The following is a 7,107-nucleotide window of genomic DNA, read 5'->3' on the forward strand; positions in this document are numbered from 1 at the left end:
ATAAATAAAAAAAACAAAACAAAATCTTCAATCTTCCTCTTCCATTCCGGCTCCTCCTGCTCCACTACCTCTTTCTCCACCCCTTCTTCGCATCCTCTCATCCCACTCCATAATATAAGGGTAGCTGGGTCCAGGTCGCGAGGCAATGTGCATTTGTTGGAAAAGATACTCGAAGGATTGATTGGTGTAATTAACCCCTCGCCCAATATCATCCAAGTAGTGTCGGTACTCTACTTGGTTCCAACCCTCGTTATCCTCCACCGGAATAACCGGTGGGTCTTCCCATACCCGCTCGCTCCTTGGCCTAACCCGCCTTCCCGGCTCCTCGGGGACCGCCGGCTGATCTTCATTCGGGATAGTAAAGGAATCACAAAAATTTTCAACTATCCGAGCCCTCCTATAAAGTGCAGTGTTGAACGGAGGAGGGTGGATAATCATTAGCGCTTGAGCTTGCGGCAAATCCAAGATCCCAAATGATTTCGCAAGCCGAGTAATGAACATGCCCCCATTTATCTTCGAGTTTATCTTCTCCTTGACCGCCCCCTCCGCAAGAAATTTAGCAATGCAATACGGAAGGTTGCAGAAGACGTCCGGAGTGATGATACTCCACAAGTAGAAGATATCAAGGGTGGGAACTTTGTCCCCATCCTTCCGCATGTTGATCGTGCTTGCAACGAATCGGTGAATGAGTCGGTGGATCGGAAAACGGATATGACCTTCTTGAGCAGTGGAAGGTATGTAGACTCGGTTAGCAATTGTACTCCACCATGTCGGTGCCACCACCTCCTCAGGAAGTTCTTTGCAGGTGTTCTCCAAGAAGGCTTCAAAATAATCCATCATCGCCATGTCTTGATCGTAGATGCCCAACCGCCAAGAGAACTCAACCATGCTGCATTGTCGCAGCTCCCCACCCAAAGAAAAAGAGATCGTGTTAGGATTGTAAAACTCACTACCACCTCGGAATGAGATGGTAGGAAAGAATTCCTTGCACAACTCCGCGTATACCGGCTCTTGGATCTTGAACAATTGCAACCAACCATCACAAGTGATGTTGGCATAACCCAAGTTACAATTTTTCACCAAATATGGGGTGAGTTCCTCTTCCAAGCCAACATTGCCCATCCATCCCCAATCCACTGCATTCGGTAAGTGGATTTCTTTCTGTCGAAGTGCTTCCAACCTGTTTAGGGATCGAGTTTTGGATGATTTGGAGGTGATTTGTTGAAAGGCTAACCATGGCATATCACCATGGCTTCCCCCACGTGAGGATTGACCTCTTCTTGCCATGCTATCTTGTTGCTTGAATGAAGAGAAAAGAGTAGAAATTTGGAGAGTTCTTGAAAAATGCTTAGGGAGTCGGCTGAGAGGAAGTGCTCGGCGAGTGTTGGGATGAATTGGTGAATAATAACATTTTTTACAGGTTTTATTTTACTGGGTTTGAACCGGCTACTCGCCGACTAGAATGGGTCTACTCGCCGAGTAGACACGTGTGTTATCAACTTTTGGCTGAAATTGGGCATGTACTCGCCGAGTATAGTCGATATACTCGCCGAGTAGATGTCACAGGTTGAAAAAATTTGTAATTTGGCCAATTTTACTGTATCAATTCATTTGTTTAGCCCCTCCACCCCACACTCAAAGCATAGCTTGTCCTCAAGCACTTAGAGATATAGAATAAACGACGAAGAACGAAAAAAAACAATATAAAAATAAAGAAAAGGAAAGAAAATGCAAACTTGAAACTCGGGTTGCCTCCCGAGAAGCGCTTCTTTTGATGGAGTCATTAGCTGGACTCCGCCCCGTCTACGTGTTTGCAATTCCGCACAGTAGCAGCTCCTCCAATCCTTCATTTCGGGGGACACCTTCTTCATATTTCTTCACTCTATGACCATTGACTTTGAATGGTGTGCCGTCTCTTGATATCAATTCTATAGCCCCGTGAGGAAACACCATCTTGACCAAAAAGGGACCATCCCACCTTGATTTGAGTTTGCCCGAGAAAAGTTTTAATCGGGAATTGAAAAGTAATACTTTTTGGCCTTCATGAATGTCTTTGCTCTTGATTCTTTTATCATGCCATCTCTTGGTCTTTTCTTTATAGAGTCACGAACTAGAATAAGCATCATTTCGGAGTTCTTCAAGGGCATTCATTTGCATCAAACGGTTGGTCTTCAATTCTTCTATATCGAAGTTGCACCTCTTTAAAGCCCAATATGCCTTATGCTCGATCTCGACCGGTAGATGGCATTGCTTTCCATAAACCAACCTATATGGTGTAGTACCAATAGGTGTTTTGAAAGCGGTACGAAATGCCCATAGCGCGTCATCCAATTTATCTGACCATTCCTTGCGGTTGCTTCCCACCGACTTCTCTAAAATACGCTTCAAAGCTCGATTAGTCACTTCAGTTTGTCCACTCGTTTGTGGATGGTATGACGTGGAGAACTTATGGGTCACCCCATATTTCTTGAGCACCTTTTCCAATTGATCATTGGCAAAGTGTGTGCCTCGGTCACTAATTAGGGCCTTCGGAACACCAAACCGGGAGAATAGTTTCTTTAAGAATCGTACCACTACCCGTCCGTCATTTGTAGGTAAAGCCTACGCCTCCGCCCATTTTGAGATATAATCGACCGCCACTAGTATGTACTTGTTTCCTTTGGATGTGGGAAAAGGTCCCATGAAGTCAATGCCCCATACGTCGAACACCTCGCACACCTGAATGCTATGTTGTGGCATTTTATATCGAGATGAAATGTTTCCCACCCTTTGACAAGCATAACATTATTTGACATATTGGGCTGCATCTTTGAAGATTGTAGGCCAATAGAACCCAATGTCAAAGATCTTCTTTGCGGTATAGTGTGCTCCATGATGTCCTCCCGTGGGCCCGCTATGGCAATGTTCTAGTATTCTTCGGCTTTCCTTCCCGAACACACATCTTCTTATAATTCCATCCGCACAGCTTCGGAAGAGGTATGGATCGTCCCAAAAGTAATATTTGATCTCCACAAAGAATTTCTTCTTTTGTTGACTACTATAATCCTTCGGGACATAATTTGTAGCTAAATAGTTAGCTATGTCTACGAACCATGGTTCCTCTCCCACGGACACCATAATGTATTCATCCGGAAAGTCGTCTCCATCCTTATCTTCTTGCAATTGCGGGTTCTCGAGCCTAGATAAATGATCGGCCGCTACATTCTCCATTCCTTTCTTGTCTCGTATCTCTATATCGAATTCTTGAAGAAGAAGCACCCATCGTATTAGTCTTGGCTTGGCATCCTGTTTGGAAAACAAATACTTGATAGCCGAGTGGTCAGTAAAAACAGTGGTTTTAGATAAAACCAAGTAAGGGCGAAACTTGTCAAAAGCATAAACCACGGCTAATAATTCTTTTTCAGTAGTAGTATAATTCTCTTGGGCGGGGTTTAGGGTCTTACTTGCATAATAGATGGGTTGAAAGTGCTTATCAACCCTTTGACCAAGGACCGCTCCTAGTGCATAGTCACTAGCATCACACATGATCTCAAAGGGTAAGTTCCAATTTGGTGCTATAATGATCGGGGCATTAGTTAATTTTTCCTTTAGAAATTCAAATGCCTCTAAACACTCTTTAGTAAAATTAAAGGGTGCATCTTTTAGTAATAATTGTGTTAGAGGTTTCGTGATTTTGGAAAAATCCTTTATAAAACGCCGGTAAAAACCTGTGTGTCCCAAAAAACTCCTAATGCCCTTCACATTAGTTGGTGGGGGTAATTTGGCAATAGTGTCTATCTTTGCCCGATCCACCTCAATTCCCTTTTTAGAGACTTTGTGTCCCAAAACTATACCCTCCTTGACCATGAAGTGACATTTTTCCCAATTTAGGACCAAGTCGGTTTTCTCACACCTAGCAAGCATTGAGTCAAGATTTGTGAGACAGTCATGGAAAGAAGATCCGAATACAGAAAAGTCATCCATAAAGACCTCCATGAACTTTTCCACCATATCATGGAATATGGCGGTCATACACCTTTGAAATGTCGCAGGTGCATTGCATAGTCCAAAAGGCATGCGTCTATAGGCGAAAGTCCCACTTGGGCATGTGAAGGTGGTCTTTTCTTGGTCCATTGGGTCTATGGGTATTTGAAAATACCCTGAAAACCTATCTAGAAAGCGGTAATAGCTATGGCCCGATAGTCTCTCTAACATTTGATCTATGAAAGGAATGGGAAAATGGTCTTTGCGAGTGGCATCGTTTAGCTTTCGATAATCGATGCACACTCGCCAACCGGTTACCGTTCGCGTTGGAATTAACTCGTTCTTTTCGTTGGTGATGACCGTCATTCCTCCTTTCTTGGGCACCACTTGGACCAGACTCACCCATGGAGTATCAGAAATGGAGTAGATGATTCCTGCATCTAAGAGCTTGACCACCTCCTTCTTGACGACTTCTTGCATGTTCGGGTTCAATCGTCTTTGGTGTTGCACCACCGGCCTTGCTCCTTCTTCTAAATTGATTTTGTGAGAGCAATAGGATGGGCTTATTCCTTTGATGTCGGAGATGCTCCATGCGATGGCTCTTTTCCTTTTCTTCAACACGTGTACAAGTTCTTCCTTTTCCGTCTTGGATAGATCCGAGGCTATGATCATAGGTTTCTGATTTCCTTCTTCCAGAAAGGCATACTCCAGTTGGTCAGGTAGTGTTTTAAGCTCCAATTGGTTGTTTTTAGTGACGGACTCGCCGAGTGCAGATATGGTACTCGGCGAGTTTGCAGCTGCATTCACGACTTCTGGCTTTTCTTCAGATGTACTCGGCGAGTACATCGGGTCTACTCGGCGAGTAGGGATCTCAGATTGCTTCACTATTTCTTCATATTCCGCTTCTTCCAACAGTCTTTCAATCTCTAATAAGTCCTTTTCTGGGTCAAATGCTTCATCCAAAGCTGCAAACTTGCTGGAATCTTCAGGTATGTCTTCCTCCAATAGTTCGTCGAGCATGTCGATTGAGAAAGCCGTGTCGTCACTACTCCTTGAGTACTTCATGGCTTGGTCTACCCCGAATGTTACTGAGTCGTCCCCAACTCGCAATGTGAGCTTAGAATCTCTCATGTCTACGATAGCGCTAGCTGTGTTGAGGAAAGGCCTTCCAAGGATAATTGGCACTTGCTGATCCGCCTCCATGTCTAGAATGATGAAATCAACTGGGAAGACAAATTTGTCCACTTTCACTAGCAAATCTTCACAAATGCCTCTTGGGAAGGTGACAGTCTTGTTTGCCAAATGAATTTCCATGCGAATTGGCCTTGGCTCCGGGAGGTCTAGCTTCTTAAAGAACGAGTAGGGCATAAGGTTCACACTTGCTCCAGAATCAGCTAAGGCATGAATTGCAGCCAAGTTGCCAAATTGGCAAGGTAAAGTTAAGCTCCCCGGATCACCCTTCTTCTTTGGTAACTTGTTTAGCATTGCGGCGGAGCAGTTCTCATTAAGCACTACCTTCTGCACCTCCTCCATCTTTCTTCTATTGGTGAGGAGTTCCTTAAGGAACTTAGCATACTTGGGCATTTGCATAACGGCTTCAATGAAAGGAATGTTGATTTGAAGAGTTTTAATGTGATCTAGAAACTTCTGATATTCTTCTTCCTGCTTCTCTTTCTTGGCTTGGGCTGGGTACGGCATTGGAGGTTGGTATGGCTTCAAGGGAGGCTGTTCATTTGATTTTGCTGGGGTACTCGCCGAGTCCATCGGCCCTACTCGGCGAGTAGAACTCTCAGATTGTGAATCTTGGTTTTCTACTTGTTCTTCTGTTCCTTCCTTCTGCGAGTCCCTGGTTGCTTCAGTTCGAATGGGGGCCAGGGGAGTGATGATCTTCCCACTTCTCGTTGTGACAATGTTTACTTGTGCGCCTCGTGGGTTGTTCTCAGTTTTGCTAGGAAGCTCACCCGATGACCTTTGGTTTAGTTGTTGAGCAAGTTGCCCAAGTTGCGTTTCTATGTTGTGGATGGATGCTTGCTGGTTCCTGAGCATCGTTCTTGTTTCTTGGATAGCAGCATCATGGTCACTATGTCTTTTCTCGGAAGCAACCACAAATTTAGTAAGCATATCTTCTAAGCTTGGCTTCCTCTCTTGCACCGGCTCCTCCTTTTGATAAAAGCCTCTCCCTTTCTGTCTATACTTCTCCTCCTTGGCCTTCTTGTACTCTTCGTAAGGCAGCCACTCTTTCTTTTGTTTGCATCAGTCCTCATCATACCAGTCACCACTCGAATAACATGCTTGTGCCTTCTTGTTGCCATTCTCATCCAAATCGCAATCTCTAGTGAGGTGAGGTCCATTGCAGTTTTCACAACCCACCCGAATAGCATGGATAGTTTGATCCATTTTGTCCATTCTCCTATCCATGGTTTTTAACATGGCCATGACAGCGGATAAATCTTCAGTAGCAGCATACGCGGCTCCCCTCGTGACATCATTCCTAGGGTTGTGGTATTCTCTAGAGTGTTTAGAGAATTCTTCAATCAATTCTTTAATCACCGGGGGTGGCTTCTTTGTAAGTGGGCCTTGCGAGTCTAGCAACTGCCGGGTTGTGACATTGACTCCATCATAGAAGATGGAAACTTCTTGCCGGCTGTTTAGATCATGGTGTGGGCAGTTTCTTAGCAGACCTTTGTACCTCTCCCATGCTTCATATAAAGACTCTCCAGCTTGTTGTTCAAAGTTTGCAATGGCCTTCTTCAGTTTGGCTATCTTGGATGGTGGGCAAAAGTGATCAATAAATTCTTCCTTCATTCTAGCCCAAGTAGTGACTGATCCGGGGGGAAGTGACTTGAGCCAGTCTTTAGCAGCACCCTTGAAGGTTACCGGAAGCATACGAAGTAGTTGAGTTTCGCGGGTTACATTTGGAATATTGAAGTAATCAGCAACATCATTTACTTCATCCAAATGTTTGTAGGCATCTTCATGATCTTTCCCATAGAAAGGTATTTCCTTGAGTGAAGCTAGGATATGACCTTTTAGCTCGAAGGTAGCAGTCGCGGGAATTGCGGGTTGCACAAGTCTCGGGCCATGGTCGTCGCGCATCCTCTTCTTCCATTCTCCCATGGGGATTTCATCAATGTTAGCCATAGT

The 7,107-nt window shown here is 44.6% G+C and overlaps 1 non-coding gene across 1 annotated transcript; it reads left to right on the forward strand.

The window, feature by feature from the left end:
* The first annotated feature begins 6,613 nt into the window (after positions 1-6,613).
* On the forward strand, positions 6,614-6,720 carry LOC145013438 (small nucleolar RNA R71). Its single transcript, XR_013664998.1, has one exon. It is a non-coding gene; the product is annotated as a small nucleolar RNA R71 (small nucleolar RNA).
* The last annotated feature ends 387 nt before the right edge of the window (positions 6,721-7,107 follow it).

The sequence above is a fragment of the Lactuca saligna genome, chromosome 8 (assembly GCF_052625555.1).
Source record: "Lactuca saligna cultivar CGN05327 chromosome 8, ASM5262555v1, whole genome shotgun sequence".
In the NCBI taxonomy this organism is placed as follows: Eukaryota; Viridiplantae; Streptophyta; class Magnoliopsida; order Asterales; family Asteraceae; genus Lactuca; species Lactuca saligna.